At 39.2% G+C, this 24,474-nt stretch overlaps 1 protein-coding gene across 1 annotated transcript in view; it reads left to right on the top strand.

Annotated features, from left to right (window-relative positions):
• Positions 1-24,474, top strand: part of SCP2 (sterol carrier protein 2) — an 854,319-nt gene that overhangs the window by 376,106 nt on the left and 453,739 nt on the right. The gene's annotated exons all lie outside the window — the stretch shown is intronic.

Raw genomic sequence — 24,474 nt, 5'->3', positions numbered from 1 at the left:
TGAAAAAACAAAATATATACATGCATTATATATTGAGTGACAACAGACTTGGCATACTGAAAGAATCACCATCAAAAATAGAGTCAAAGCAAGGTATGTATATGGAAGAAGGGAATAAAGAGGTTGTTATATGACCAGAGAGATAGCAGTTGCATTTTCCTAAGCAAGGTATATGGAAAAAAGGGAATGAAGAGATTAAGTTATATGAACAGAGATAGAAGCTGCATTTTCCAAGAGTCTTGAACTGTGCTTTTATTTGTGAACTGTAAATAGGGTAAGAGGAATGATCCTTAAGAAAAGATGGGAGAGATCCCCACAGTTTGGGTCCAAGGACTGAGAAAGCATAGTCTGTGCAGCAAATAGTTTGGGGGGTTTAGAGGACTGGATATGAGTGGTAAGATGCCTAAGGTTGTATATATTGGTTCATCACTGAATTCTCTGGAAGATAGTGAAGAAAAGGTGTCATTCTTTATAAGTTTAAATAGTTAAGATGCACATTGTTGCACAGGTATCCAGTTAACTTTTTCAATGGTTTTGATTTCTTTGGGGAGACCGTGATGAATCTTTAAATGGTATTTGAGATGGACTGAATGGTGGATGTATTTCTTTTAGAAGCTTCAGCAGTCAGTAGGAGATAGTATTCTAGATGAGCTAGTAAAATACCTTTACCTATGGCATTCTACAGGGTCTGGGTTGGAAGGGGGAGATCCTACTAACCTAGAATAGGAGAGGGTTGATTGTTTTATATATGTAGTCCAGGTTGGATTGGAAATTTAGTAAGGGGTTCAACCAACCTCCTAGGTATTTGAATGGAGTGTCATTTTCAATAGTGTTATTAAGATGATTGAGGATTTTTAGAGGCCCAGAGACAGAGATGAAGTTTTGCCTAGTGCCAAAAAGTATTTTTTTTGTTTTAGAGTGTTGTAATAATTGCTTATTATTGACCCATTAAATAAAGGCAAGAAAATGAGCCTGAAGTTTGAGTTCAAGGGAAGAGACAGAAGGGTTGGAGCTCAGTAGGACCATGTCATCAGCATAAAGCAGTAGAGGAAGCTGGGGTAAGTCAAAAGAAGGTTTGTTAATGTACATAGAAACTAGGAGAGGTGCCAGAATAGATAAGAAAAGAGTGGAGATATTCCTACTGTTTGAGACCAAGGACTGGGAAAGCATGGTATGTGCAGTGAAGCCTAGTTTTGAGGGTTTGGAGGACTGGATATGAGTCGTTAAGATGTCTAGGGTCGCATTTATTTGTATATCTCCTGAATAGTCTGGAAGCTAGTGGAGGGAAGGCGTCATTCTTGATAAGTTTAAATAGTTGAGAGGTACATTCAAAGTCAGCTTATTGTTTCACAGGTAGCCAGTTAGCTCTTTCAATACTTTTGCAGTGGTGTTCATTTCTTGGGGGAGAGGGTGATGGGTCTGCAAATGGCATTTGAAATGGACTGACTGATGGATATATTTCTTTTAGAATCTGAAGCAATTAATGAGAAATAATATTTAAGCCGAGCAAGTAAAATACCTTTACTGATGGCATTTCTACTTTGTCTGGATTGAAAAGCGGAGATCCTATTAGCCTATGATAGAAGTGGGTTGATTTTTGTGTGTGTGTGTGTGTGTGTGTGTGTGTGTGTGTGTGTGTGTGTGTGTGTGTGTGTATGTAGTTCAGGTTGAGTTAGAAATTTAGTGAGGGGCCCAACCAAACTCCTAGGAATTTGAAGTGACATTTTCATTAATGCTATTAACATGATTAAATATATTAGAGGCCTAGAAATAGAAGTGAGCTTTTTCTTAATTCCATAAACACTGTTTTTGTTTAGAGGAGTTTAGTAGTAATAGTTTATCACTGACCCATTGAATAAGGACATGAAAATCAGCTTGAAGTTTGAGTTCAAGAGAAGTGATAGAATGATTAGAGCAGAATAGGCCCCAGTCATCAGCATAAAGTAGGAGAGGAAGATGGGATAAGTCAAAAAGAAAGTTTAATGTGGATAGAAAAGGAGAGAGAATTCCTCAGTCTTTTAGGTCTTCATACATTCTTCACAAATCTGGTCCAAGAGCTATAGCTGCTAAACAATTAGTTAATTCCAGTCCTACTTTTTCTGACAAGGATAGAATTATTATTGATAAGCATGGGGAAAAGTGTATACTTTTTCAACTTTAATTTTTCAAAATTTTGAATTGTTAAACTCATATGTTAAAGTTCTGTGTAATTGTGAAAGTATGAGGAAGGTTTTGTCTACAGTTTCTTCTTGCGAGGAAAAATCTGCTTTAAATGGTTTAATTTCTTCCCTTTTACAGGTCACAGCTAGCTCATTATTTACTGTGTGTGTGTGTGTGTGTGTGTGTGTGTGTGTGTGTGTGTGTGTGTGTGTGTGTGTGTGTGTGTGTCTCTGTCTGTATGAGTCTGTTGCTACTTCTTATAGGGCTATTGTCAAGGCTATGACCACTAATACTGTTTTGAGGAGGTTTGCCAGACTGCATTCTGAGAACATCACAGATGATGTGAAAAATGAGACTTTAAATTCTCCTTTGGCTAGAGATTTAGTTTTTGGCCCCTCAGCTGCAATGGTTATCAAAAAGTGTGATTGAAGGCTTATGTTAATAACAGGAATCTCTAAGATATTTCAGTCCATACCTCTCAACCTCTTAGCCAAGAACTCTCAAAAAAGTCTGACATAATGGGGGGTAAATAGAGACATATTTTAAATATTGCTCTTATAAATTTAGAAAGTTGCTAGAATACCAGGATTTGTGTTAGCATGCATTTTCTGAAAGATATGAAGTCTGAAACACACATACATAACATTATGTAGAGACTTTAATCCTTGGATCATCCCAGTCATTTGTCCAAAAAAACCCAAATTTTTTTAAGAGGAACAGATAAAAAATATGACGCAAACATTTATTTTTTATTTATTTATTTTACATTTGTTGACCGGGCTAGTCTAGCTGGATATATGTCCATTTTCAGTAGAGGCCCGGGGAGAAACGCTCCACAGCAGATAGATACAGCTTAATACACATGTGTAAATATAGACATAAAGGGATATTAAAAAAATACATTTAGTTATACATGGTATGAAAAGTCATACGAGTCTAGCTTATTTACATTACATAACAAAAAGAGAGCCATGAGAGAATGACTTACAAATTAGGTATATAGAATAGAAGGAAGAAGAGAAAAGGACATTTTTGACAACAATGTTTAAATGTAGAAAAAAGGTTAGTTATGATATAAGTAGATTCAGCCAGCGTTGGTACATGGACACAGCCATTGCGAGTTAAGGAAGATTTTTAGATGCTTTTTGAAAAGAGGGGTAGATGAAAGGGATGTGAGATTACTAGGAAGTTTATTCCAATGGATTCCAATAGTGTTAGTAAATAGAGAATCACCTGATTTGTTATTGGATTTTAGGGTAGCGGCTAGTAATTTATTGGCTGAGGGAAGGGTGCTTAAATTTTTATAGGGGTTGATTAAGTTACAGAGTATGGGAGTATTTGTAGGGTGATGCAAGATTTTGTGGGTGATGGTTAGTTGTTGGAAAAGAAGCTGGTTTTGAAGTTCCAACCATCCTAGTTTATGTAGATTTTGACAGTGGTGAGTACGGAATGTGGACCCAGTGGCAAACCTGGCATTGTTATTGTAAGCGGTGGCCAGCTTGTTTTGATTATTTGTAGATAGATTTGTAAACATTGGGGAGGCATAGAGAAGTGTGGAGAGTAGGTGAGTTTGGGCCATATTAGTCCTGGCTACAGGTGTAAGGAATGGTTTTAGCCTATAGAGAAATCCTAGTTTTCTATTCACTGATTTGATGGTTGAGTTTGTGTGAGTCAAAGTTGAGGTTATGGTCAATAGTTATACCTAAGAGTTTAGTAGTTGGGTCTGGTACAATTACAGTGCCATTTTTTGATGTAAGTGTGAAGTCAATAGGAGGAGACTTCTGGGTAGGGGTAAACAGTAGAAGTTTTGTTTTTTTAGGGTTAAGGAGAAGACAGCATTTAGAGAACCAGTTTTCCACTAAGGTAAATACTTTCTGGGTGTTGGACTGAAGTTCAGCAGAAGTTGCTGCAGCACAGATTAGGGTTGAGTCGTCGGCGTACTGAATACAGGTGGTTTGTGGTATAGATGTTTGCAGGTTATTGATAAAAATAGATAATAGGAGGGGCCCCAGAATAGAGCCTTGTGGGACTCTCTGTGAGATAGGAAGTAAAGTAGATAGGTTGTTGTCCCAGAGGACTGCCTGTTGTTTGTTTTTAAGATAGGATTCAAACCATTTGGCTGTCTGAATATCAATTAAAAGTGTGGTAAGTGCATCTATCATTAAGTGATGATTCACCATATCAAAGTCTTTGGAGAGGTCTAGAAAGAGGGCAGAGGTGAGTAAGTTGTTGTCACGATTTTTATTAATCGAGTCAGAAAAAGATAAAAGTGCAGTAGCAGTACTGTGAAAAGGCCTAAAACCATGCTGGCAGTTGGCTAAAAAATTGTTTTGGAGGAGGTGATCAAGAAGTTGCTGGTGAATGCATCTCTCCATGATTTTAGCTAAAGGAGAAAGTAGAGCGATGGGGCGGTAGTTAGAAAGTTCAGTTGAGCTGCCTCCTTTATGTAGAGGTATAATATAAGAGACCTTCCAAAGAGATGGTACAGTACATTCTGTGATGGTCCTATTAATTAAGATAGAGCTAGGGTAAGCAAGTACTCCAGCAGCCATTTGCAGAAATTCAGCTGGAAGGAGGTCAGCTGAGGGGGTACATGATTTTAGTTTTTGAAGCTGGGCATGGACGAGAGAGGTGGGAACAGGCTGTAATTGGAGGGGAGGAGGTAAAATGTTTTGTGAGTGTGTGTTGGGGATGCTGGCTGGTGATAAGGTACTAGCTAATGTTTGGACAGAGTCCACAAAGAAGTTATTAAAGGAATTTGCAATTTGGCTGGGAGAATTTTGGGTTAAGTTAGCTGGGGTTGGAGTTTTGGAGTGGCCAGGGTGGGGTAGGGAATTTATAACTGACCAAAATTTTTGAGGGTTTTTGTTTTGTGTTTGTTGAAGCTTATGGTAGTGGTTCTTTTTGTCTTGAACTATTGATTTTTTTGTAGAATTTCTTAACTGTCTAAAGATTTCATGATCAGTTGGGTTTTTAGTATTTCTCCATTTCGACCAAATTCGATTTCTTTGAATGATTTTTTGTCTTGTTTCCTTAGTGAGCCAAGGTGCAGGTTTGTTCTTAGTTCTGACTGTTCGAGAGGGGGCATGGTGTTCTAGGATTTGTAGAAATTTATTATTAAAGTACGAGACAGCTTTGTCAAGTGGTAGGTATTTAAGGGGTGTCCAATTGCAAGCTTTGAGTTCAGCTTGAAAGCTAGAAAGCTAGCTTGGTTGAGGTGTTTTTTTGTTACGGACAGTTCTATAGATTGGTTGTTTGGAAATGAGGGTTTTTTTGTCTGATAATGAAGATGAGAGAGTGGTCACTGATATCATCAGGAAGTATACCTGATTTATAGGAAAGGGGGCTACTGTTAACTAGAATCCAGTCTAAGATGGTTTGCTTGTTGCTAGGTTTATGGGTTCTGGTAGGGGAGGTAATAGTTTGACTGAAACCATATAGGTTTATATGAGTATTAGGTTGGGAAGAGTTACAACAGTTCCACTCAATGTTAAAGTCACCAAGGATTATGGTTTCTTGTGGAAAGTATGTTGTGAGCCAATTAAGGACAGTTTCAAGAGTGTTAATGTTGTTGCCTGGAGGGATATAGGAATAAATTATATGTAATGCTTTATTAGCATTTATCTGTAGTTTAGAGATTAGGATTTCTATGCTATTGGTTGTGGGCGGCTGGGTATTTAGTGGTGTAACCTGTAAATGAAATTCATATAGTATTGCTACATCACCACCCTTTTTATTAAGGCGATCTAATCTCAGGATGTTATAACCTGGAGGGATTATATCATTATCCTTAGTATCTGGTTTAAGCCATGTTTCAGTAAGAAATAGGATGTCAAAGGAGTGTACGTGTAGAATGGCATGAAGTTGGGTTATTTTATTATTTAGACTATAAATATTAAGGTGGCCTATGAGGAGAGAATTCTCAGAGGTATTAGAGATGTGAGAAGTGATGAGATGGTTAGTGTGGGGTTCAGATATTGTATTAATTGGGCCTGGGTTTGGATGGACATCTCCATGCAGTAATAGGAGCTGTAAAGGGCCATGAAGGTGTTTCAGGACTTTATAAAAGAGAGGGAGTTGTTTTCTAGTTTGTGGATACAAAATATGGGTTGATCTGTGAAATTTAGAAAGGAAGTAGGATGAAGAGGATATTATATTCATATGGATTTCTATGGTTAGCTGAGAGATTGGCAGTAGTGTACTTTAAGGGGGGTTGAAAATTAGTGGGGCTATGATGCTCATAGCAAGTGAGGTAGTGTGTTAAAAATGGGTAAGAATGGTGAGAAAGAGAAGGCCATTGTTAAGGATAGGCTTGTATGTGGTAGGCATGGCAGGGAGGAATAGGAGATAGATACAAGGAGATGAAGGCAGAGGTATGAGCCAGTTAAAGATTAGTAATGTTAAAGGGAAAAACTGGTTAATAGGAAATGTATATTAATGAGATATAGAAAGGGTGAGGTAGTTAGGAAACGTGATAAATTATGGCAGTAGGGGATAGGATGGATAATAGTAATGAGGATGTGAGAGCTGATTGGATAATTGGAGATAGGGGTGTGGTTACAAGTAGTATAAGTTGAAGTGTACTGGGGGTGGGAATTGGGGGTAGGGTAGGGGAGCGGAGAGAGTCCGCAGGGCGAATGGAGTGGGTTGGAGCAAGTGAGAACTAGCTCACAAAACAATCAGTGAAATAGCAGAATACAGCCAAGTTTCTGGAAGTACGAAGTGTGAGGGTGAGTTAGTATATTTGTAGCATAGCTGGGGTTAGGAATATAGCATTAAGAAAGAGGAATGGCAGAGGGGGACTACACAGAGTAATATAAATGGCAGGACAGAGAAGTAAAACAGATAGTTTAAGCATTATTCTGCAAAAAATCTGTGCAGTTAAAAGGTATGTTTCAACCCACCTTTTCCAAATTTTTTAAGGGATTCTCCAACCCCATATCCAGTTTTAGCAAAAACCAAAATAGTCTGAACTACTGGGTGGATAACAGATATTTAAGAAGAAATGGTAAGGGAATTCCTGAAAGAATTTGCCCCCCCCCCCCCCAAAGACAAGGACAGCCCAACAAGTCAGAATGTCTGTTTGTTTATTGTACCTTGTCACCCCAGCCTGGCAGTCTCTTTTCCCTTCCAGAAAATCTGAATCTTCACTTTTTTCTTTGACAACAGATAGTTTCAGACAAATGGGTTGCAAAGATCACTCATCAAGGTTACAGATGGGAGTGGGAGGAAATCCCTCCTTTTCAATGGGTAATTAGTCATCATCAGACCAGATTATTTTATTTCACAACGTTATTTAACTCACACTATCCCAGGGAGTAATAGAACCAGTTCCTCCTCCTCAGGTTGGGAAAGGTTTTTATTCGAGAATATTTTTAGTGCCAAAGAAAGAAAATGCTTGAGATCAGTTCTGGATCTTTCATTCCTAAATCTGTTTGTGATAAGTACCAAACTTCAAAATGATGTCACTTCACAGCCTGTTAATGTCTTCTTTCTCATTCCAGTTTCCTGGTAACACTAGACTTAAAAGATGCTTAGCATCACATCCCTATTCATCCAAACTTCAGATGTTTCTTAAGGTTTTATGTGTCTGGATCACATTATTAGTTCTCTGCCTTACTCTTTGGACTATCCACTGCACTAGAGTGTTCACAAAAGTGTATAGCTCCAGTTATAGCTCATTGCAGGCAGACAGCTTGCTTATCTTTACAGAGTCTTTTTCAAAATGTTAGAAATCTCTCACTTGGGTGAGAGATCTCTTACACAAGCTAAGATTCCAAGAGAACATTCAAAAGTCTTTTAGACTCCTTCACATAGGACAGGCTCACTCTATAGGCAACCTACATTCTGTCAGAGCAAATTTGTGTGACAGATCCTCACAAATGGAAACTAGAACTGGGGATCTTCCAAGATGTGATCCATCTGTGGGGAATTCCTCAAGTAGACCTATTTACCTCATCCCACCTGGAATTGGTAACTACACCGAAGCTTGCACTAAAGCCCTGTACAATCACTTGCATAAGTGTATGGACTCCGCTGTACCAGAAAGAATCAAAGCCAGAGCCCCAAGCAAAAACAAGCCACCATGGTGGACATCCAGCATCAACAAACTTCACAATAAATGCAAAAAGTTGCTGTCCAAGAAAACAAAGACTAGACCCCAACAATAGAAAAGCACCCTCCTCAGCCACATCAGTCAAATAAGACAACGTGTCAAATCCTCTAAGGACATCTTTGAGAAAAACTTAGCAAGCACAGCGAATGAGAACCATAAGGGCTTTTACAGCTACGTATGTAGCCTAAAAGGTAGGACCCAATCATGTGCAGAACTAGTGACTAACAGTATCACACACACTGATCCCACAGAGATAGCAAACCTGCTAGTGGACAGGTTTGGCGAAAATTTCACTCACTTAACCCCTCCAAACGTAAAACAAACCTCCCCCCACCCTATATATCTGAAGAGAAGGTCATTAAAGTCTTGTCCAAGGCAAAAATCACAGCCCGTATGGGATCAGACAACATCACAGGCTGTCTTCTAAACAGACTAAAACATGAACTAGTATCACATTAAGTACCCTTTTCAGTTTTAGCCTAACCACAGGCTTTGTTCCTGCAGAACGGAGAACAGCAAGTTATTTCCCTCCACAAAGGTGGCCTAGCAAAAGACCCAGGGATTTACAGACCCATAAGCCTGACCAGCCTCATCTGTAAGGCCATGGAACGTATCATTATGGACTTCATAAATAAAGACATAGGCAACCTCCAAACCTTATAGCCAACCCAATTCAGCTTCGTCAAGGGCAGATCTTACCTTTTAAATTTGGTTGATTTCTTCGAAAATGTCAACAGTGCCATTGACGAGGGCATCTCTGTGCAGACAGTGTACGGCAACTTGGCAAAGGCTTTCGACACAATTCCACACTCAGACAGTACCAATAAACTTACCAAACTAAATGTAAACTCCAAACCGGACACACACTATCAAAGTGGGTGACTGCACATCAACCAACTTCTCAAAGGTTCAGGCCAAAACTAAGGGGTTGTGGCTGACCAAGTTTGCAGATGACTGCAAACTAGGTGCATTTATTGAATTCCCAAATTATGTCAGTTTTACTAAAGCAGTGTCTTAGGCAGACCAATGGCTGGCGTTTTCGTCACAGTCTCAAACTAAATGCAAATAAATGCATCATCATTCCATTCCGCAAAAACAATGTCCCTTCACACTATCAAATCAATTGTACCCTAAGTACCTACAAAGTGGTAAGGGATCTATGATCACAAGTTGACTGCAACCTTAACCGTGACCACCATATGTCTAGTTTAGTAAGGAAAGCTTTCTAAGTAGAACACTTGATTAGTAAAGGCATCACCTTGAGAGCAAGGGAGGTTATAACCCCTCGCCACTAATCAGACCCATAATTAAATATAACACCCTGTTCGGCATGTACTGTACAATGTACCCGCAGCAATTAGAGTGAACTTAGAGGTTTCTAACAAAGAAAATCAAGGGAAGCCAGCACATGCCTTACACAGGCCAACTAAAGTTGTCGAACTCTTAAAAGTTTGAACGTCATATGGTCAACACCATATAATCGAACTTTTAAAAGTTTGAACATTTCAACAGAGATCTCCGTACAGTGCGGAATGGGAAGATTTCTCTTTTCTGCACAGTAGTGCTATCTCAGAGTTGTTATATTTAAAGAGTGGCAAGGGTGGGGGCGGTGCAGGGGGGCTTCCCCTCCTGCTTAAACCTTTCAGGTAGGTTTTTTCCTTTGGTTTATTATTTTTTTATTACATTTTCAAACTTTTAAAATTTTGAACATATGGTGTCGACCATATGACGTTCGAACTTTTAGAAGTTTGATTATGTAATATAGACGCGACTAAAGTCCCTGTCACTATACAATTTATCTTATAGACTTCTTAGTGGAAACTTATGTCTGACTTACAGAGCAATCTTAGACCCAAACCTAATGAATTTGCTGCACATCTGTAAATCAAACGGGACTAGAGCTACCCATTTTTGGGACCTAAATATCGCCGACAACTTAAATAGGACATGCTGGAGGGGCAGATTTGTCTCCCAGTGACCGATGCATCTTTGGAATAGGCTACCAATTCATGTGAAACAGAGCACCGCTATGACACTGTTCAAAAGGAACCTGGAAGAGTGGATGGGGCACCATAAATTCTTAGCAGAGATATCACCCATAACCCTCCTAGACATGGGCAGTCATTGCTAAATGCAATCCTGGGTATTAACTAGCTTATCTATTATATTACATTGGTATGAAATGGCTAGGCTTGAAATGACCTCCAAGTCAATAGCCTAGTATTCTCCTATGATCAGTCAGCTGGCATGATTCTGCTCCAGGACTAGATGCAAGAAGGCCTGAAGGCAGATGCCTTTTCCTTTTCTTGTACAGGAATAATCCTGTATGCTTTTCCCCCATTCCACTGATATCTGAGGTACTTCTGAAGATTCAGAAGTAACCTCACAAGATCATTGTGATGAATCCATTCTGGTCCAGGCAACCGTGGTTTTCCTTTCTTTTGGAAATATCCAGAGTCAATGGATAATGGATTTGCTCACATGAGATCAGAGGTGCTTGATATACCCTGACCCCAGTCAATTTCATCTGACTGCATAGATGATAGGTTCTTAATTCTGTAAGCAGCTGTTTAGTGAAGACTTGCAGCAGATACTAATGGAGGCAAAACCCCAGCTACTAGAAAACTGAATATTACCAAATGGAAAAGATTTTCTAGGTGGTGTCAACAACTTAACCGGCACCCATTCCAGGGGTAGTTGTTCTGTGTTTTTAAAATATTTGTGTGAGTTGCTGTCCTATAGCCTTTCTTACTCTTCCATCAAGGTTTATTTATCAGCCGTTTTAGTATGTCTGCCCATGGATCCTCCTCTTTCAGTGCAGTCTCGTGTCAAAATGTTTTTGAAAGGGGTTTTGCATAAGAGCCCTCCAGGAAAGCTAGTGACCCCACCTTAGGATCCTAATTTTTTGTTAAAATTTTGTGCAAGCTGACACTTGCTCCATATGAACCAGCAAATCTGGCTGACTTGAAGTTTTTAACATGGAAAACTGTTTTATTGATTACTTTGACCTCTGCAAAAAGAGTATGTGAGTTTCAAACTATTATGGTAAGTCAGCCCTATCTCATTTTTCACAAAGACAGAGTTTCTTAGAGTACTAATCCTTCTTTGATGTCTAAAATTGTATTTTTTCATGTTTACTTTAAGCCAAACTATCCATCTCTCCATTTTCTTTCCTGAACCTAAAAATGAGCGAGAGAGGATACTCAATACCTTGGATTTTCATAGATAATACAGATAATGTCGTCACAACTAAATCGTTCATATCTGCAGATTAGTTGTTCATTTTTTTTGTTAAGTTAATAAGGGACAATTTTTGTCAAAGCAAGCCATTTCCAAATGGTTGCCTAAGGATATTACCTTCTGTAATACTTACCACAACAAAACTCTTCCAGGCAGAGTCAAAGTTCACTCTACCAAGGTCTTGGCTTCATCTATGCCTCTTTGGAAAGAGTTGGATTCTAGAAGTATTCTAGAAGGAGCAATTTGGTTCTCAATATGTATGTTTACAAGGCATTGCAAGCTTGATTCCTTCTCTGGATGTAAATCAGGCTTTGCTAGGACCATTTTCCAGGGGTTCCTAGACCTTTTCCCTTCTTCCTTCCAAATGTAGTAAGCTAGGGTAATGCACTGCTGCAGTAGCTTTAGCTACATGAGTAATCAATATGACGAGCATTGTACGGGTGTGTAAGTAAACTTAACATAACAATACATAGTTTGAATGATCACTGTTGCAGTAGCTGTTCCCTTCCTCCATTGCAGTAGCAGTTCCCTTCCTCCGTCCCCTTCCGTTTTGGTGTGTTGTTTATGCCAAGGTGTGAATACTTACTTTTTTTTTGTCACTAGTATTGTTCCTTCACTGCTCAGCCTCCCTATTTCTGTTAGCATGAAAACCCTGAAGAGCTTAGTGCCCAAACATGTCTTTTTAGTTAGCTCAGCTTGAGCTGACTAACTGAGCATGTGGAAGGTGTCCTGAAGCCTTGGATACTGACAAGTTGTTATAACCTTGACAGGATATAACACATATAGCTAAGGCTACTACAGCAGTGATCATTCGAACTTCTACTTTTATGGTAAGTTTACTAACACAACTGTACTTTTTCCCCATCCTTAACTAACTGTTAGTTTTTTAAGTGTATCATAGTATGTGTAATCAGTCCCCTATTTATCTATGTATGTTTATATTGCCTCTTCTGTCATTGAGATGACAGGTATTTCACCAAATCTTCTTTGTTCCATTTTTTTTTTTTGTGTGTGTGTGCTACATCATTCAAAGACCATCAGAAAGGATTCTTGGTCAATCTGGTTATCACCTTTTTTATGACAGACACATTTCTGGGGGTAGCTGTTATGTTGGGTAATCTTAACAAATGCTGTTGCATTTCTACCAGCTTTTGGCCAGTATCTACCCTGGATTCCACTAGAGTTATCAGAAGTCCCTATGGTTTTAGGTAAACAGCAACACTTTGGGAAACAACAGAGGGGGTAAAAAGAACTCTTGTCAGTTGCACACCAGGAATAACAGCAACATATATCTTATTACAGTTCCCCAGGGAAATATTAGCTTAAACATGTCATGCACTGGCAGCAGATGCATGGTAAAGAATAGTATATATTACAAGGCCTTGTCCAAACTATCCATACACACACCACCAGCATAAGTCTGAAACATCAGTGTAGACATAATGTATATAAAACTCTGGTTTATTTGGTAGAGCAGAATGAAAGTGCAATGAAAAATATAATCCACTTGTTTTTCTTGGTGAAGTCTAATTACAGAAGAAACAATACCTTAGGAATGTCTCCTCTCACAAGTTCATTTTCTAAGAGTCCCAGTACAAACAGGCTGCTTCAAAGGAAGATTGTTGCTGCGGACCTTGTCAGACCTTCCCTACAACTCTGCTGGGGAAAATCTTGACTTGCATTTCTCCCAGGCTAAATCCACACATTGAGCCCTGATTTGGCCATTGAACTCCACTTGTCTTGCATGATGAGCATCTAGCTGAGGACATTCCTGATTTGTGCCCATTGTCACTGGGATACACCATTTTAGACACCACTAAACCTATTATCACTTCTAATGATTCTTGGTAATGCAGCCAGCTTCCCAAGAAATTTCATGCCCACGTAACACCAGCAGTTATTTTTAAAAGTGTTATTTCACCTCATTTCATACACGGGATGTTGCAGCATGTATGTTTTGCTTCACATGTTTGGACTAGGTAAAGGTACTTTGGTCTGAGGCCTGCTACTGTATGCATCCTGATGGCACATGGAAATGAATTCATTTGATTATGGGCAAATATGAGAATGGTGATAGTGATACTCAGAGCTACAGCTAATTGATATTAACCCCAAAATTAGATAAGAAAATACTCTGTGAGGAGATTAGGATAATACCTGAGGGGCAAGCTTTTGGCAAATTTACAGGCTGTGATAATATCCCTAATGAACTTTGAAAATTAGGAGGGAGCAGTTAAGAGTATGGCACACATTGCTTAATAATACACTCCCTAGTATGACAGCTGCATGCGTCCTTTAAGGTTGTTAAAATTCCTTTCATTTTCACCTGCACAAATCACTGGAAATAATCCTAAGAAAGCAAACTGCAGGGAGTATGGCTTTACTGGTGTCAGTGCAGGGGCGGGGGACTTTTACTGGATGTTCAGTTGTTCAGCTGTGATGGATACTAGACCTGAATACTAGGGAGGTTTGACACAGAAAATAAGGGGCACAATGGACTAGTGTAGTGACTGAATACTTTTTTTAGCAGAGAGGACTGAACCAACTAGAGTGTTTTTCTGTTTTTGTTATGATATCTGAATATATTACCTAGAGATAGTTTCTGAATTTCCATTAGCATTTTATGTGAAGTTTGTCTTAAAGCTGAAGTGGAATAAGGATATAAATAAAAATGGAAGACATGAAAAGAAGTGGGAGGAGGGGGATATCTGGTTTTGAAAAATGTGGCATGGTAGTGAATATTACTCAAAAAACACAAGACTGGAAGAATAATTATCTAGCATGGGTGTCCTGGGAGGGAGAAATGAAGCATGCAAACAGTAAATGTCTTGAATAGGTTGATAATGTTAGTGTGCAACAGCCAAAGTATTGGAGGTCCACTATCTGGAAGCAGAAGGGCATTGGAGAAGCACTAGGAAGAATGAAGAGCCTGTAGGATGTTTGATATAGCTCAGCTGCGGGCAAACAGTAAGATGGGATTTTGGAAGTATTTGCAGGAAGAGGGTATGGAAAGGGAGTTTAAATTTTGTTTCTTTAAAAAGATTGATTGGGGATGAATCTGGGTGTCTCTCAAGATGCATTTAAGGGATAATACAGGAAGGAAACCAAGTGAATAACCAGGAGACTTGAAATGAGGCCAGGAAAGAGATCTGGAGTAGATATGATGAATGAATAGGGAAAACATGCAAAGAATTGGGAGATATTAGCTTTGCTTAAAATGGGCTACTTCACTAACATAACAGAAGAAAGAGATAAGTGGCTGTTATGTGTATTAGAGGTATCTCTTTGCTAGTAGATGAGGAACTTCTATTTAAGTGGGCCAGCTATATAAGCAGTCCCTGGACTTGGTAGGGAAAACAATAACAGTGTGGTGAGTGTGTATACCTCCCACAACAAACATCAAGGAATTAAGGAGAATTTTAAGTGACGTAGAGGGTTTTCAGCAGAGTATTATAGTAATGGGAGGGGGAATGAAATGTGCGATTCCAAGAAAGTTTAAGGTGGGCTGGGAAAAGTGGGGATGACCTCCTCAAGTTATCATACCTTTGCTTGGCTTGATACCTTTGCTTGGCTTGACAGATGATTTGATAAAATTCTGCAGGGCATCTTAATTTGATTAAGGACATAGAAATCCATCCAGTTTGTATTATCAGATCATTTCCCACTGTCAGTGAAAGTGGCAACAGTGTTTGTCAACACTAGGGACAGATATTACCTTCCCATTTACTTGTTGAGGAGGAAGAAATTTAGGAACTGAGTCCAGGAAACCCTGACGGACTTGTTATCGAGACTAGGTGTTAGAGGTGAGAACTTAAGGACAGAGTTGGAAAAACTGATGGAAGCTTAGCATAAGGCTGGCCCTTAGCCTGGCCCCACTTCATATTATCATTTAGATGTTTCAAATTTTACCAATATCTATCTCCTTTTTTACTTTCTATTACTTTTCACTTGCTTCCCTCCTCCCTGTCTGCAACTTGTACCCCAGTACTTACTAATATGGATTACTAGCTTTACCCAATTCTTAAATCCCCAAAATCCTAAATGTTTCTTGTTTATAGTATAAGCGGAGTAATCCACCAAATTGTTTTTACCTTCCTTTAGCCTTTGTGTTCAAAAACACAACCTGTCTTTAGCAACTCTTACCCCACTTTTGTATTGCATCGACTTTTTCATCTTGGGGGACTGTCAAACTGCATAATAGTTAAGGTGCTTACCTCACATAGGCAAGATACAGGCTTAAATGGTCCAGAAAGGCAGCTAGCCTATGAATCTGTAACAGAAGTCTAAATCTCAAAATGCACGCACTCGAGGCCCTTCTCAGTATGGAGAACATCGATGTCTGTGCAGTGACAGAAACCTGGTTCAAGGCTCCTGAGAGCACCCCAGCACTATCAGGTTTTACCTCTTATCATGCGTTCCGGCCCCAAAATCCGGACAATACCAAGAAAGGAGGGGGGGTATCCATATTCATCAAAGACACCCACACCTCAAGACTGGTGGCAACGCACGATGCATCGGAGACCATCCAGGTGCAATTAACCATAGGCAAGACTGCTCTGCAAATTGTAGCATGTTACAGGCCACCCTCACAAACTCAGGAACCTCACATGGCCTTCCTGAAAACACTAGAGGGATAAATGTATCACCAAACACCATCATACTAGGTGACTTCAATTACCCTAATATAGACTGGGAACACTACTCAAGCCCAAACACCCTAGCCCAAAAGTTCCTGGAATTCATAAACTCAAATGCCATGGAACAACTAGTCACCATCCCCACAAGAGGAGAAAACATACTTGATCTCATCATCACGAACATGGGAGCACAATGTTCAACACCGGAAGTATACCCCTCACTGGTGAGATCAGATCACAAACTAATCTCGCTGGAGGTCCTCATCCCACCCCCCCCTGAAAAAAAAAAGAACACAGTAAAGAACTTCTCGAAAGCCGACTTCACACTTCTAAAGACTAGTGTGGTTTCCTTTAAGGCCCCCGAGCCGGCGGAAAACAGTACTCAAGCCGCTGAATCACTTACAAATGCCTTCTACCAGCACCTGCAGGACTGCATGGATAAGGCAATCCCAAGCAAAACAAAGACTCTTTGTACCAAAGGCAAGCGTCCACTCTGGTGGACCCCAGCCATAAACAAACTCTACAACAAAAGGAGGAAGCTACTACAAGATAGAGCAAAATCCTTAAAAGGTAAGACACCCTTGATCACTATAAGTAAAAAACTAAGAGCTCTCATAAAATCATCCAAAGCAAATTTTGAGAGAAAAATAGCTAAAGACTCAAAAGACAATCATAAGGCCTTCTTTAGCTATGTTAGAAACCTGGGAGGAAACTCCCAGATATGCTCAGAACTAGTTCAAAATGATGTGAAGATTACTGATCCTACAGACATTGCCAACATACTGGCTGACAGGTTCAGTGCAAACTTCTCCCCTCCCCAAAGGAGAGATATCTATACCAAGCGATTGCAGCCCCCCAAACATCTCCAACGCCCAAGTGAGAACTGCTCTCTCCAAAGCAAACAACACAGCATCCATGGGACCTGATGGTGTCCCCGGCTGTGTGCTCCACGAACTCAACGAGGAATTAAACCCACAGCTAGGACAGCTGTTTAATCATAGTCTTACCTCTGGATACGTACCCAGGGAGTGGCGCACTGCAACTGTGGTCCCACTTCACAAAGGCGGTGCCTCCACCGACCCTGGAAATTACCGGCCCATTAGCTTGACAAGCCTTATCTGCAAAGCCATGGAGAGGATCATAATGGACCTCATAAATAAAGACATAGGAATTTGCAGACTTTGGATCCATCCCAGTTTGGCTTTGTCAAAGGCAGATCATGCCTTCTAAACTTGGTTGACTTTTTGAAACAGTCACCAAAGCCATTGATGAGGAAAGGCAGTCCATACAGCCTACCTCGATCTGGCGAAGGCCTTGATACAATACCCCACTCGGGTATCATTGAAAAACTCATCAGCTTAAATGTTAACCCATACATCACAAGATGGGTTGCAAACTGGCTGAGTGACAGAACCCACAGGGTCAGAGTTGCTGGCGCCATGTCAGACTCAAAGCCTGTCACAAGTGGTCTACCACAGGGCTCAGTCCTGGGCCCACTCTTGTTTGGCATCTACTTTTCCAAGTACAAGCAAACACAGGAGGGTTATGGCTGACAAAGTTTGCAGATGACTGCAAACTGGGCCATAGTAGAAAACACATCTGACACAGATATCCTGCAGAAGGGTCTGACAGAAGCGGATAACTGGTGCCAGAGCCATGGCCTAAAGTTAAATGCGAAAAAATGCATAGTCATACCCTTGGGAAAAACAAGGTTACCCCTAGCTACCAAATAGGTGGCAATCCACTGAGCACAGAAGAAGTTATCAGGGACCTGGGGACCCAGGTTGATAGTAGTCTGTCATTCGACACCCATGTAGCTAAAGTAGTTAGGAAGACCTTCTACATTGCCCACCTTATCATGAAGGGATTCTCATCTAGATCAAGGGAGGTCATAGTCTCCCTATACTCATCACTCATCAGACCAATGACTGAGTACAATGCCCCATTCGGAATGTATCTGACCCGACACTTGCAGCAGCTGGAGAGGCCACAAAAGTTCCTCACCAAAAGGATAAAGGGTCTCAAACATCTGTCCTATGCTGCCCGACTGAAAGAACTCCAGCTCTATTCAGTCGCACGCTTGCTCAGAGGTGACCTTTGCCTAACATACAAGGCCATGTCAGATTTGATGAATATGCTTCACCTCAAAAAATCTAGATCCGTCAGAGCCACAAGGGCGGGAGACTTAAACCTTGACACGGCTATTAATAGGGCGTGCTGGAGGGATAGATTCATCACCCAAAGACTCCCTATGCTGTGGAATAAAATCCCGGTATATGTGAGGCAGAGCACCTCGCTGGCCTTGTTCAAGAGAAATCTTGACCAATGGATGGGAGATCGCAGATATACCCCAGGGATTACCTCAGTGTCACTGCTCAACAGAGGCACAGCAAAATAATGGGTATAGTTCCCCATACTAAAGGGGTGGCGTAAGCCACAAAACTATGGGCTAGGCTTGTAAATGCCCTCGGGCAGATAGCCTAGTATGAACCTATGAACCTATGTAAGAGGTCTATGAGAGAGAGGATGAAAAAACCTTAGGAAAAGTTTGTAAGGAATTAAGAGCCTGTGTAGTAGGACACAAGTTTGAAAGTAGGCAAAAGATAACAATTGTATGAGGCTGAACAAAAATAAAGGACCAAATGAATAAATTACATGATATTAAGAAACTAGCTTACAAATATGTCTTCTTTGACAATAACCCCAGGCACAAAAATGTTGGCTAGATGGCTGGGACAGTAGGTTGCGAGAGCAATGCAGAAATTAAGAAGTCCTAATTCAAGAAAGGTTATCAAAGACCTTGAAGTGATATTGGCTATTTTCTAGAGCTACTGTGCTACTTTGTATGAGGCAGAAGGTATATTACTGTGGGATAAAGAGCTCCAACATCTTTTTTTGGAGAGGGCTTCCCATTAAAAAGTTGAACAAGGAAGAAGTTTTAAAATTAGATAAAAAAATATCCTGTGAGGAGATTGGGATAATACCAATGGCAAATCTGCAGGCCTTGAGAGTATCTTTACTGAACTTTAGAAAATGGGAGAGGGGCAGTTAATTAAAGTATGGCACTTATTGTTTAATACTATATTAAATTGTGGCCAAATCCCAAGTAAATTGGAAGAATCCCTGATAGTAGTACTTCCTAAGAAAGAGAAAGACCCCTTGGATCCATCATCTTATAGACTATATATATATATATATATATATATATATATATATATATATATATATATATATGGTTTACTATTGTTTGTGCGAACGACATTCTATCGGCTGCAATGTGCCAAAAACAGAATGTCGAATGCACAAGCAGTTTTGCACCAGATAGTCAACTCCACTTATGCGAATGCACAACTGCATTCGCATAAGTGGAAATCGACTTTAGTGCACGGAGATCGCGGTACAGTGGGGAGTGGAAATTCATCCACATCCCCACTGTAGTGCAATTTCGAAGTTAGAATATATAAGTTGGGGGGTGCAGGGGGAATATAGGAGTTTGATTTACATCAGCTCCTATACGGCTATCACGTGGTGGTTTCGACAACAATGTCGAGTCAAATGCGTCGAGCATTTAGTTTGACATTGTGAAAGTTATTTTTTTTTTACTTTCTGTATTACCATTCCTTTATTTGAACGGAAAATGTTTTTCCGTTCGAATAAATAATAGTAAACCTATATATATATATATATATATATATATATATATATATACATATATATATATATATATATATATATATATAGATATATATATATATATATATGGATCTAGGACACTTGCTCGAAAGAGCAAGTGTCCGAATCCATATATACCGATCACAGTTTAACGAAAGCGCTTTAATCAAAAAAGCGCTTCCGTTAAACTGTGGGAAAAAAAAAACACTAATTAAATGTTTTGCAGGGGCTTAGCCCTTGCACCCCACACCCCTACTTAAATATTCTCACTCCAAGGTCGCACTACAGTGGAGTAAAGGAATATTCCTGTACTCGCACCGCAGTGCGACCAGCACACCACTCACACATACCCGAAATTGCTGCTTCAATGAGCAGCAATTTTGGGTATGTGTGAGCGTAAATTTGACTTTTGGTGAAAGTTAAATTTGCGCAAGTGTCCGGGTCCCATATATATATATATATATATATATATATATATATATATATATATATATATATACTTAATCATGACTGCAAGGTCATTATGCCTTCATTATCCAAAAGGGTAGCAAATATATTACCAGCCCTAGTAATTGGTCAATGTGGATTTGTCAGTGGCAGACAAACTTTTGATAACATCAGTAAGATGATGATTATTCTAAGAGAAATGGAAATAAGTGCCGTACCCTTGTTATTAATTAGTTTAGATGTTGAAGAGGTATTTTTATAGTTAGATGGCCCTTTCTGCATTTGATTATGAGATCAGATGGGATTTACAACAAAATACATCCAGTTACGAGGGAGAATATATATATATATATATATATAGGGGATCCCAGACTAGAGTAAAGCTGAGGAGCAAGATGTTAGAACCTTTAGTGCTTAAAGGGGGTACCGGGGAAGGATTTCATTTCTCTCTCATGTTATTTGCCATCTATATAGAATCAATAGCTATGAAAGTAAGTGAATCAGATATAATGGAGTTTAATGGCCAAGGCATAGAGCATAAGCTAGCCCTATTTTCTGATGATTTGATAGTGCAATCAACCAAGAAGTAGATATCCCTAGGTAATATGGAGACAGTTTCAGGTTTTTCCCACAAATGCGATATAAAAGTAATGAAACTAAAACAAAAGCTGTAGCACTAAACTACATCCCTACAAATCGCCTTGTTCAACAGTACACATTTTCTAGGGTCATAAAAGGATTAGGTACATAGGAGTCTAGTTAAAAGATTACAATAGTGAGCTGGCAGTGGAAATGTGGGAGGATAGAAAATCAGAAAATCTTGAGGACAATCAGAATAGATAAGATTCTGAATATGGATCTAGGCAGTATAACGATGTTTTGGGTCCCACTGGTGTTATATGTAAGCCAGTCCTATTTTGATACTCTGAGAGAAAGTTATGGAAAAGCAAGAGTTGTTGAGCTTAAGGAATTCATTTGGGAAGAGAAAAAAGCTGGGATTAAATGGGAAATGTTAATGCTGTCCTAGATCTGGGGTAGGTTAGCACTTTCTGATCTTAAATGATATTTTAAGCAACTCAGTTAAGATTATCATATTTTATGCAGTTTGAGAGTTGGTCCCCTAAATGTAAAAAGCTGATGTGCTATAAAAAAGTGGGGCAAGAGTTGGTAATGATAGGTTGTGCTTTTGAACACAAATGCAAAAGGAAGGCAAAAACAATTTGGTAGATTACTCCATTTAAACTATAAACAAGAAACATTTAGGATTTATGGGATTTAAGAGTTGGATAAAATTAGTAATCCCTATTGGAAAGTACTGGGAAACAACTTACAGACAGAAGGAAGAGGGAAGCAAGTGAAAAGTGATTGAAAGAAGGACCCTAGATATTGGGACTACGCTGATGCCACCTTTAGCCTTATAGATAGAGACTCACTGTTATTCACAGATTTAGCAGTGAAATATAGACAGATGAAAAGTGAACACAGTGAGGTGATGAAGTCTCAGAGGTAATCAGATTTATCAGTGTATCAAGATCTGCAGAGGAAAATACAAAAAAGAGGTATTAGTAGAGTTTATAAAATTCAGCATGCCAACTCTTTGGGATTAGTGAGTACAGTAAAGAGGGACTGTTGTTATAGCTTACTGAGAAAACACTGAATAGATTTGTGAAGCCCCTAAATATGCTACTAGATCAAGATGTTTTAGAATATTTGAATGGAAATGCCTTTACAGGTATATATTTGCCTAGTCTAGGTTGAATAATATGTTCCCTAATGTTTCCAGTAGGAGCTAGAGAAGTGACTGAGCAGAGGAGGGTAGTTGTAAACATATCTTATGGAACTGCTAAAGGCTAAACAGATTCTAGGAAAGGGTACATATAATTTTAGCAGACCTAGTTGGTATCAACATTGAATTGTCAAAAAATATTTTCATTTGATGGCATGCACATTTGAAAACCTGTAGAGAAAGGAAACTGTTATTGTTTTGGCAGGAAAGAAATGTATTACAAGAAAAGAGAACTCAAAAGATGAACCTTTCATGACCAAGACAGAATTGTTCAGGAAATTCAACAAACAGAAGAATTAAGGTCTGTAAAAAGAGGCACACACCAAGGGTATTAGTAACTGGAATCTATGGGACCAGGCTGTAAACTAGATGCATGCACACACAGTATTACTTCATCCGCCTTGCTTTCTGTGAGTGCCAAGATAGGCTTTATCTCATCATAACTCTGAAATGGACTCAACAGAAATCCGAGAATGAAGAAAGAAATGGACAATCTGTACCTGAACCACTTTTGTTCTCACTTTTTATTAATTACTTGCTATCATCCCTACCCAACAAAGATTGTATATTGTTATGTTGATGTAGTACTACAGAAATCCCACAAAAATCCTAATCAATTTATATGTACAAAATGTTTCTCTGCTGTTTGCAACAAGGTATGTAAAAACAGAGGAACTATTTATACTAGGAAATCAATAGTTAAGATGTTTAGGACACACAAAAATAGCTGTAAGGGTGCAGATAACATTCTCATATCTTATTTTATCACTGTGAAGTATCTGGTCATTACTGTAGACCTTCACCAAATATGCAAAAAGGCAAATTACTGAAGTACTTGACCAACTAACTGATGGTTCTTCGGTTCAGTTCTCACCTGGGATACCTTCTGGGCAGAGTCTGCATGTCCTTCCTGCGATCACATGGGTTTCTTCCAGGTGCTCCAGTCTCCTCCCACATTCCAAAGATGTGCAGTAGGTGGACTGGACATGCTAAATTGGCCTTAGCTGCAAGTGTATGTGCGAGTGAGTGGTACAGATGAACTACCGTGGCAGGGCTAGCCACAAGGCAGTGTAAACCTTACTCAAGATGATTGCCACTGTTGAAATGACACCACAAACCCATATGTAAAATGGGAAAAAAGGGGTTGAGAATGGATGGATGGGTGGAACTGCTACCGAGACTTGAGCATGCTTTGTTTATTATAGCACTCCATTCTCCATGCAAATCAGATAGTAAGATTTGTACATCTGGACCATGATCATCAGCATCACTGTGTCACCTGACAGAAAACTAAGTGGATGCCAGTGGAGACTAGGGCTAATTAGTATCCTCATCTTCAAACTAGTGAATGACATGTATTGCCCTTCATTAAGAAGTAAGCTTTGAACTGCAATTTTGCCTTACAGTTTGGAAAGCCAAGAAAGCTTCCAGTTGCAAAGACCCCATTTCCCCTTAGGTGCTACAGTGAAATCAATTAACACAGTTGTTTCTAGCATCTGTAATGCTTTACTACAAAATGTGCAAAATAGTCATAGTCTTCCAGTATTTCACAAGCTGCGGAAATCTCACCTTGCAGATGGATACAAGTGCAGCTGTTCTAGGGATCCAGGTTCAGCAGCATCTTGAAATAATTCACAGGATTAGTACTGTGTTTTCCATTTGTTTGTGGCTCAGGAACTCATTCTATGGCAACTGATATAATTTTGAAAAGCTTTAAACATTTCTTGTATTAGGAGATAATTGTCATCTTAATCTTTTATCTTCATCGTTATGGTTATATTTCTTTTTGCTCTGTTTCTCAGTGAAAGCATTTCTTATTGTTCAGACCTATTAGACATGCTATATTTGTCTAAGATAAATGAAGTGCTGAGTTTTTAACTATATGTATAAATGTATAATATGTATGTATGTAGCTTACTACTATGTATGGTAATTGGTTCTTTATTTACATTAGATATAAAAAGTTTACACACACCCTGTTAAAATGCCAGGTTTTTGTGATATAAAAAATGAGACCACAATAAATCATTTCAAAACTTTTCCCACCTTTAATGTGACCTATAACCTGTACAATTCAATTGAAAAACAAACAAAAAATGTATGTATATATATATATATATATATATATATATATATATATATAATATAAAAAATAAAAAATGTACAATACGCTGTTTGCATAAGTGTGCACACCCTTAAACTAATACTTTGTTGAAGGACCTTTTGATTTAATTACAGCATTCAGTCTTCTTGTGTAGGAGTCTATCAGCATAGGCGTATCAACTTGGCAGTGTTTGCCCACTCTTCCTTGCAAAAGTGCTCCAAATCTGTCAGATTGCGAGGGCATCTCTTGTGCACAGCTCTTTTCAGGTCACCCCACAGATTTTCTATTGGATTTAGGTCTGAGCTCTGGCTGG

The sequence above is a fragment of the Protopterus annectens genome, chromosome 10.part0 (genome assembly GCF_019279795.1).
Source record: "Protopterus annectens isolate FY-2018-M chromosome 10.part0, PAN1.0, whole genome shotgun sequence".
Lineage (NCBI taxonomy): Eukaryota > Metazoa > Chordata > Ceratodontiformes > Protopteridae > Protopterus > Protopterus annectens.
The sequence above is the reverse complement of the archived record's forward strand: the minus strand, read 5'-3'. Positions and strand labels throughout refer to the sequence as shown.